This window comes from Rhincodon typus, chromosome 4 (genome assembly GCF_021869965.1).
Source record: "Rhincodon typus isolate 14 chromosome 4, sRhiTyp1.1, whole genome shotgun sequence".
NCBI classification, from domain to species: domain Eukaryota; kingdom Metazoa; phylum Chordata; class Chondrichthyes; order Orectolobiformes; family Rhincodontidae; genus Rhincodon; species Rhincodon typus.
In genome coordinates, this window is record NC_063335.1 from 60151613 (window position 1) to 60161741 (window position 10129).

The window sequence follows — 10129 nt, forward strand, 5'->3', positions numbered from 1 at the left end:
CCGCTTTCTCTGTCTGTCTCGCGCACCTGTTTTCTCACTCTGCGTCGCGTGCCTGCTGTCTCTCTCGCTGGTGCGCCTTCTCTCCCTCATGCGCCTTCTCTCTCGCATGCGCCTTCTATCTATCTCTTGCGTGCGCCTTCTCTGTCTCTCTCTCTCTCACGTGCACCTTCTCTGTCTCTCTCTCACGTGCGCCTTCTCTCTCCCTCTCTCTAGTGCACCCTTTCTCTGTCTGCCTCTCTCTTGCACATGCCTTTTGTCTCTCCCTCGCTCACACGTGTGCCCCCCCTCTCTCTCGCACGCTTTCTCTCTGTTTCCCACTCTCTTGCGCGCGTGCTCTCTTTCTCTCCCTCTCCTTTGTGCACCCTTTCTCCGTCTCTCTTTCTCCGTGTGTGCCCACCCTCTACTTCTAACGTGAACAATCTCTCTCTCGCACACCCTGTCTATATCTTGTGCGCCGTCTCTCTCTCTCCCTAGGATGCCCTCTCTCTCTCTCTCACCTGCTCTCTCTATCACACACCCGCTTTCTCTCTCTGTCTCGTGTGCCCGCTTTCCCTCTCTGTCTCGCGTGCCCGCTTTCCCTCTCTGTCTCGCACGCCAGCTTTCCCTCTCTGACTCTCTCTTGTGCGCCTGCTCTCTCTCTCTCTCTTGCCTGCGCGCCCTCTCCCTGTCTCTCTCGCATGCACCTTCTCTCTTTCTCTCTTGTGCACACCCACTCTTGCTCTCTCTCTCTTTGGCACGCCCACTTGCTTCTCTCTCTCTCTATCTCTCTCTCTGTCTCTCTCACTATCCCATGCCTTTTCTCTCTCTCTCTCGCGCGTCTTCTCTCTCTCTCGCGCCCTCTCTCTCTCACGCACGCCCTCTCTCTCTCGCACACCCTTTCTATCTCTCACGCGCCCTCTCTCTCTCACACGCGCCCTCTCTCTCTCACGCGCGTGCCCACCCTCTCTCTCCTGCGCCCTCTCTCTCCAGCGCACCCTCTCTCTCTCACTTCAACCGGCCCTCTCTCTCTCTCTGTGTCTCCCTCATGTGCCAACTCTCACTGTCTCTCTCATGCGCCTGTCCCCTCTCTCTTGCGCCTGTCCTCTCTCTCGCAGTCTGCTCTCTCTTTCACACACCCGCTTTCTCTGTCTGTCTTGCGCACCTGTTTTCTCACTCTGCCTCGCGTGCCTGTTGTCTCTCTCGCCGGCACACCTTCTCTCCCTCGTGCGCCTTCTCTCTCGCGTGCACCTTCTCTCTCTCTCACATGCGCCTTCTCTGTCTCTCTCTCTCGCGTGTGCCTTCTCTGTCTCTCTCTCGCGCGCCTTGTCTCTCCCTCTTTCTAGTGCCTGCTCTCTCCCTCCCTCTAGTGCACCCTTTCTCTGTCTGCCTCTCTCTTGCACATGCCCTTTGTCTCTCCCTCGCTCACACGCGTGCCCCCCTCTCTCTCTCTCGCACGCTTTATCTCTGTTTCCCACTCTCTCGCCCGCGTGCTCTCTTTCTCTTCCTCTCCTTTGCGCACCTTTTCTCCGTCTCTCTTTCTCCGTGCATGCCCACACTCTACCTCTAACGCACCCAATCTCTCTCTAGCGCACCCTGTCTATGTCTTGTGCGCCGTCTCTCTCTCTCTCCCTAGGACGCCCTCTCTCTCTCTCTCTCTCGCCTGCTCTCTCTATCACACACCCGCTTTCTCTCTCTCTCTCGCGCGCCCGCTTTCCGTCTCTGACTCTCTCTCTTGTGCGCCTGCTCTCTCTCACCTGCGAGCCCTCTCTCTGTCTCTCTCGCACACACCTCTCTTTCTCTCTCGTGCGCACCCAATCTTGCTCTCTCTCTCTTTGGCGCGCCGACTCGCTTTCTCTCTCTCTCTGTCTGTCTCTCTCACTATCACATGCCTTTTCTCTCTCTCTCTGTTTCTCTCTCGCATGCCTTCTCTCTCTCTCTTTCGCTTTCTCTCTCTCTCGCGCGCCTTCTCTCTCTCGCGCAACTTCTCTCTCTGTCTCACACACCTTTTCTCTCTCTCGTGCGCCTTCTGTCTCTGTCTCTTGCGCGCCTTTTCTCTCTCTCTCATGCACCTTTTTTCTCTCTCGCGTGCCTTCTCTCTCTCTCACGCACCTTGTCTCTCTCTCTAGCGCGCCTTGTCTCTCCCTCTCTCTCTAGCGCACCCTCATTCTGTCTGTTTCTCTGTTGTGCGCACCCTTTATCTCTCCCTTGCTCGCATGTGCGCTCTCTCTCTGTCTCCCCCTCTTCCACACACTCTTTCTCCGTCTCTGTTTCTCTGCGCATGCCCCCCTCTCTCTCGTTACTGCACCCTTCTCTCTCTCTCTCTCATGCACCCGCGCTCTGTCCTTCATGCGCCTGCTCTTGCTGTCACTCTCGCGCGCCTGTCCTCTCTCTCTCCTGCGCGCTCCTTCTCTCTGTCTCTCTGTCTCTCTTGCTCCTTCTCGCTCGCGCACCCTCTCTCTCTCTTTAGCGCGCCCTGGCTCTCTCTCTGGTGTGCTCTCTCTCTCTAGCACACCCTCTCTGTCTCTTGTGCGCTCTCTCTCTCTATCTCTCTCCTGCCTTCTCTGTTTATCACACGCCAGCTTTCCCTCTCTGTCTTGCGCGCCTGCTTTCCCTCTCTGTCTAGCGCGCCCGCTTTCCCTCTCTGACTCTCTCTCTTCTGCGCCTGCTCTCTCTCTCGCCGGCACGCCCTCTCTCTCTCTCGCCAGCGCAGCCTCTGTCTGTTTCTCTCGCACGCACCTTCTCTCTTTCTCTCTCGTGTGCACCCACTCTTGCTCTCTCTCTCTTTGTCGCACCTGCTTGCTTTCTCTCTCTCTCTCACTATCACATGCCTTTTCTCTCTCTCTCTCGCGCGGTCCTTCTCTCTCGCACGGGTCTTTTCTCTCTCGCGTGCCTTCTCTCTCTCTCTTGCGCCTTCTCTCTCTCTCGCCTTCTCTCTCTCTCCCTCGCGTGCCTTGTCTCTCTCTCTCTCTAGTGCACCCTCTTTCTGTCTGTCTCTCTCTCGCGCGCACGCTTTATCTCTTCCTTGCTCGCATGCGCGCTCTCTCTGTCTCCCTCTCTCCTGTGCACCCTTTCTCTGTCTCTGTTTCTCTGCGCATGCCCCCTCTCTCTCTCTCTCTCCAGCGTGCCCTCTCTCCCTCTTCCATGCGCCCGCGCTCTGTCCCTCGTACACCTGCTCTCGCTGTCTCTCTCGCACGCCTCTCTCTCTCTCCTGTGCGCTCCTTTTCTCTGTCTCTCTTGTGCCTTCTCTCTCACGCACCCTCTCTATCTCTCTGGCGCGCCCTCTCTCTCTCTCACTAGCACTCCCTCTCTCTCACATGCACGCTGTCTGTCTCTAGTGCACCCTCTCTCTGTCTGACTTACTCACTCTCGCTCATGCCTTCTCTCTGTCTCTCTCTGTCTCAATCTCTCTCTTTCTCTTGCACGCGCCATCTCTCTCTCGTGTGCCCTCTCTCTCTCTCTCTCCAGAGCGCCCTCTCTTTCTCGTGCACCGTCTCTCTCTCTCTCTCTATCACGCGCCCTCTCTATTTCCCGTGCCAATTTTCTCCCTCTAGCGTGCCTTCTCTCTCTCTTGCATGCGCTTTCTGTTTCTCGAGTGCCTTCTCTTCTCTCTCGTGCACCTTCTCTCTGTCTCGCGCGCCTTCTCTCTCTCTCTCTCCAGCACGCATTCTCTCTCTCTCATGCAGCCACACTCTCTCCCTCGTGCGCTTGCTCTTGCTGTCTGTCTCGCGCACCCGTCCTCTCTCTCTCCTGCACGTTCCTTCTCTCTGTCCCTCTCTCTTGCGCCTTCTCTCTCGCGCACTCTCTCTCTCTCTTTAGCAGCTCCTTGTGCTGCTGGCCGACAACGGGTCCCTTGTCTTGGATGCGGAGGGCATCAGGGCCCAGATTAATGCCTATTGCACTGCTCTGTTCCCTCCAGGCCCATCCAATGATGATGGTCGCACAGTTCTGAGGGAGGACCTGCCACAGCTCAGCCCAGAGGACACCGAAAGGTTCGACGCTCCCGTCACCTTTGAGGAGCTGACCGGCATCCTCACCTGGCTCTCGAGGGGCAAGTCCTTGGGGCTGGATGGGCTGACTGTTGAGTTATTCAGGGTGTTCTGGGAGTCCTGAGTGGGTGATTATGCACTGGTCCTGGGGGAGTACCTTATAGCCAGATAGCTGCCCCTTTCTTGGTGCAGGGTGGTCTTCGTATTGCTGCCAAAGAAAGGGCACATTCATTCTGTGAAGAACTGGCGTCAGTCTTCCTCCTCAGCACAGATTACCAAATACTCGCCAGTGTGTTGTTTCTCACCTGGCTTCCATGCTGGCCCACATGATCCACCTGGACCAGCCAGACACAGTCCTGGGCTGGAGGATTCACGACAACACCCACCTTGTCTGGGACTGGACACCAGAACTCGCAAGACAGCAGAGGGGCACAGCGGGAGTGTGCTGGGCCCATAACCCAGAGGTTAATGGATCAAAACCATTCTGAGGTCCTTGGTTTTTTGTAAGTTAGTATCCCTGCCTATAATGCGGCAGACTGGGGTTCAGTTCCCCGCCAGGGAGGATCTAAGTGTTGTGGGCAGCAAGGTGACTCAGTGGTTAGCACAGCTGCCTCACAGCACCAGGACCCCGGATTCGATTCCACCCTTGGGCAACTGTGTGTGTGGAGTTTGCACATTCTCCCCGTGCCCGCATGGGTTTTCTCTGGGTGCTCCAGTTTCCTCCCACAGTCCAAAAAATGTTCAGGCTCGGTGGATTGACCATGCTAAATTGTCCAGTGTTCAGGGATGTGTAGATTAGGTGGGTTACAAGGGGATGGGTCTGGTCTGGGTGGGATGCTTTGAGGGTCGATATGAACTTGTTGGGCCAAAGGGCCTGTTTCCACACAAGGGATTCTATGATCTTCTACAACCTTGATTCATTTCTCTCGCACTCTCTCCCCCTTGCTCTTGCGCAGTCTGTTCTGTTCCCGCCTCTGTGTGCTATCTCTCTCTCTGCAGTTCCTGCCTGTACACATTCTCTCTCCCTCCCGTACTCACCCACAGGCATGCGCTCTCTCTCTCCTGTTCCCCCTCATGCGTGCTGTCTCTCCTGTTCTCAACTGCATGCGCACGCTCTCCCCCGTTTCCATGCGTGCTCTCTCTCTCTCTCTCATTTCCTCCCACGTGTGCATGCTCTCTCTCTTCAACCCACCTTTTCTGCGCACGCAGTCTCTCTCACTGATGTGGTGTCTCTGTCCCGTTCCAGCGCTCACCTGTGCGCACTCTCTCTACCTCTCTCCCTGCGCGCGCTCTCTCCTGTTCCAGCATGCACCGGCACATCGACGAACTGGTCTGCTGAGTGCCTTTTGTGTCCCTTGATCAGGAGAAGGCATTCGACAGGGTCGATCACGAGTATCTGCTTTGCACTCTGCGGGCATTTGGGTTCAGGATGCAGTTCGTCGCCCAGATCCAACTTTTGTATGCCACCACAGAGCGCCTGGTTAAAGTTAACGAGTCCCTGACAGCGCCACTTCACTTCGGGAGAGGAATGTGTCAGGGCTGCACCTTGTCCGGCCTGTTGTATTCCCTTTCCCTAGAGCCTTTCCTGTTGTCTTGTGGAGGAGGCTGTCGGCACTGGTTCTACGCAGGCGGGGCACAGGCGTGGTCGATTCAACTTATGCCAGTGACGTGCTCCGCACTTTCACCAACCCAGCTGACTTGAGAAGGACGCGTGAGTGCCAGGCAGTGTACTCAGCAGTGTCTTCCACTAGGATCAACTGGGCTAAATGTTCCGGACTCCTGGTCGGCCTGTAGTGGGTGGTCTCTCTGCTGGAGGTGTTATGGGGGCTCAGCTGGTGCACCTCTCGTCTCCTCTATGTGGGGGTCTACCTTAGCCTGACTGAGGAATCCTGGCTGGCGAATTGGCAGGAGCTGGAGGCCAAAGTTTCAGCTCACCTAGGCCACTGGATAGGGTTGCTCCGAGCGCTGTCTTACAGGAGTTGAGTGCTGGTCGCAAGCCACCTGGTGGCCTCCATGTTTTGGTACTGGCTGGTCCCTTTGGTCCCTCCTCCTGGTTTTGTCGCTGACATCCAGGGAATATTTGTTCACTTCTGGACCAAAAAGATGCACTGGGTCACGGCATAGGTTCTGAATCTCCCTATTGAGGAGGGTGGTCAGTCGCTGGTGTGCGTCCGCACCCAGGTGGCGACTTTTCACCTTCAGACCTTGCAGTGATACCTTTACTTTGAACCTGTTCCCAGGTGGTGCGCCCTGGTGATCTATTTTTTTCCATCATGTGTGTAACCTCAACTACGACACATATTTCCTGTTGATCGACCGTGATAGTTTGGAGGTCGACCTCAGGACGCTGCCTGTCTTTCACCAGGACCTGATCACTGTCTGGAACATGGTCGACGACTCGCGTTGTGCCTACCCTCCGGCAGGAATGGCAGCCATCGTCAGAGAGCCGCTGCTCAGGAATCCGCACCTCCGTAGTTGCTGGTTCAACTGGCTGTCGTAGGGGAGAGCCGTGGCTGCAGGGGGTGACCAGATTCGAGGACACCGGGTGGCAGGGGCCTGGGTCTGGGCTGAATGCTGCCCCAGGAATTGATGTGCAGGGCCATGGTAGACATCTGTTTCGCAGCCACCGTCATTCAACGCCTTAAAACGGCAGTGCTTGGACCCAACGTTGTACACCACTTGGAAGATGCTCAGATGTGTGTTGGAAACCCATCTGCACGTACCCCTGCACGGATGGAATTTCACGTTGGCCCCAGGGTCCCATACTGCTCCCGGGACCCTGTGCTCCACAACCTGAGCCACCTCCAGAATTTTAATTTTGTGTCTTTTAAAGATGTGAAATGGCAGGCCCTGTATAGGCTGCTGCATAGCACCCACCTCTCCTCCTCCATCCACTGCCCGGACACGCCTTGGCATGCACTGGGCGATAGGGATCCCCAGTGGAGGGCCCTCTACGCGGGAGTCCTCCCTCTTTCCATCGGGGTGAAGGGTGTTCCCACTGAGCTCCCCCTCATCCCTGTCAAGGACTCCGGGAATGTTTCAAGGACACTTGCAGTTATCAGGATAGAGTCCAGGTGGTCTACTGATCCATCTGGGCTGCCCGCTACACACCCAGGTAGCCGCAGAACGAATGGCAGCAGTTCTGTATGTTCCTCAATACACTCATGGGGAGGGACCTTTCTGTCATTTTAAAATGGTGATTGCACGCTACCAACGACAATGAAGACTACCATAACCAGTCTCATCAACAGCTCTAGGGACTGACAATGCAGATTCCAGAACTTCATGGTCCTTCAGGATGGGAAGTATGCAGTGTGCTTCCTGCACAAAACCCATACCTCCCAGGGAGACAAAGCCACCTTGCTCCTGGAATGGCAAGGAGGGGTCTACATGGGTCACCTCACCTGCAAATCTGGCAGGGTGGCTATTTTGCCAGCCCCACATTTTCAGCCAGCGATCATGAAGGTCAAGGAGCGAGTGCCAGGACATTTGCTTTGCTTGACAGTGCAGCTTAGGGGTGTGTGGTGCTTCACTTCATGGACATCCTTGCTCAGGCCGAGGCAAATGCACTTCTCTGACGAAGTGCCCGCTCATTTCGCTTCCATCGAGAAAGGCCAGTGCATTGTCCTCGGTGGGAAGGATTTTAACTGCATCCTCGAGGACACGGGCCATAGTGGTGCCTGGTCTGGTTTGGCATCAGAGAGGAGGTTGGTGGGCTTGGTCAAGTCCTTCGAGCTGGGATGTATCTGGTGGAACCTCCATCCTGACTCCATCGCCTTCACCTTTGTGCAGCCTGGGGTCAGAGCATCGAGGATCGACTGCCTGTACATTTCACGGGTGTATGCCTCCTGCATTCCAGCAGCCTCCATGCAGCAGGTGCTGTGCACAGACCATCACCTGGTGTGGGCAGAGCTCCTTCTGTTCTGCGCCCAGCAAGAGTCCACATACTGGCATTTTAACCACAAGGTGCTGGAGGACAAGCAGTTCTGGGATTTGTTTCATTGGTTCTGGACCGGCTGGAGATGGAAGCAGGGCGCCCTTCCCTCCCTGAGGTTATGGTGGGACGTGGACAAGGCTAATGTCCTTGTCTTCTGTCAAGAGTACGTAAGGGGGTTGACAAAGAGGTGGAAATCCAGGATTGAGGAGTTGGAGAAGGACATGCTCGATCTGGAGTCACGATTTGTTCAGCCGGATGCAGCATGTCGGGGGTGTACGAAGAGAAGAAGGCCGCACTACAAGATCTGCACTTCGTCGGGTACCGGGACATGTATGTGAGGTCGCGGATCTGGCTCCTCCAGTACCTGGACTGCATCTTATAGTCACTGGGGAAAAGCACCTTGTGCTGCTGGCTGATGACGGGTCTCTTGTCTTGAATCCGGAAGGCATCAGGACCCAGATTAGTGCCTATTACGTGGCTCTGTTCTCTCCAGACCTGTCCAACAAGGAAGCTCACGGAGTTCTGAGGGAGGATCTGTCACAGCTCCCGCCAGACACCACCAGAAGGCTCAACGCTCCCACCGTTTTTGAGGAACTAACCGGCACCCTCATCTGGTTCTCAAGGGGCAAGTACCTGGGGCTGGACAAGCTGACTGTGGAGTTCTTCAGGGCGTTCTTGGACATCCTGGGGTTGGAGGGAGGCGACTACATGCAGGTCCTGGGGGAGTGCCTTACAGCTGGAGAATTGCCCCTTTCTTGGTGTATAGTGGTTACCGTCCTGCTGCCAAGTCTCTCTCCCCAGCACGGATTTGAAAATTTTCATTAGGATATTGGCTTCTCCCTGGCATCCATGCTGGACATCATGATCCACCTTGACCAGTTGTATGTTATCCTGGGCCAGATGATTCACATCAACGTATATCTGGTCTGGGGCCTGATCTATGTTTGTCACAGGACTGGCCAGTCCGGTGCTTTCTTGTCTCTCGATCAAGAAAAGGCAATCAACAGGGTTGATCAAGATTGTCTGCTCGTGATTGTATGGGCATTTGGGTTCGGGATGCAGTTCGTCGCCCGGATCCGATTTTTGTACACGTGACAGCGCCCCTTCGCTTCAGGAGAGGAGTACGTCAGGGCTGCCCCTTTTCCAGCCAGCTGAATTACCTGTGCATGGAGCCTTCTGTGTGCCTCGTGCAGAGGAGTTTGTTAGGGCTGGTTCTGCGCAGGTGTGAACCTTTCAGCTTACGCTGACAATGCGCTCTACTCTTTCACCGACCTGACTGACATGGAGAGGATGCACGAGTGCCAGGCGATGTACTCGGCAGCGTCTTCTGCCAGGATCAATTGCCAAATGTTCCGGATGCCTGGTTGGTCCATGGCAGGTGGACTGTCTGCTGGAGGAGTTATGAGAGTTCTGCTGGAGCACCACCCATCTCCTCTATGTGGGGGTCTACCTAAGCCTGGCTGAGGAATCCTGGCCGGTGAATTGGCAGGAGCTGAAGGCCAAAGTTTCAGCTCACCTAGGCCACTGGACAGGACTCTTCCAAGGGCTATCTTAAAGAAGTCGCGTGTTGGTCATAATGCGACCTCCATGTTGTGGTACTGGCTGTTTCCTTTGGTCCCTCATCCTGGTTTTGTCGCTGACATCCAGGGACAAAAAGACTCACTAGGTCACAGCACAGGTTCTGAGTCTCCCTACTGAGGAGGGGCGGTCAGTTGCTGGTGTGCATCCGCATCTAGGTGGCGACTTTCCACCTTCGGACCTTGCAGGGATATCTTTATGTTGAATCTTCTCCTAGGTGGTGTGCCCTGGTGACGTATTTTTTCTCCATCAGGTGCATAGCCTCACTTACGTAGAGCATAGAACAATACAAGCCCTTAGGCCCATGATGTTACGCTGACCTATTATCCTACTCTAAGATCAAACTACCCTGCATACCCCACATTTTACTATCATCCATGTACCTACCCAAGAGTCACTTAAATGTCCCTAATGTATCTGACTCCACTACCACCGCCAGCCGTGCATTCCACGCACCCACCACTCTCTGTGTAAAGAACCTACCTCTGACATCTCCCCTATACCTTCCTCCCATCACCCTAAAATTATGCCCCATCGTAATAGTTACTTCCGCCCTGGGAAAAAAAAGTCTCTGGCTATCCAAGATAACAAGGTGCAGGGCTGGATGAACACAGCAGGCCAAGCAGCATCATAGGAGCAGAGAGGCTGA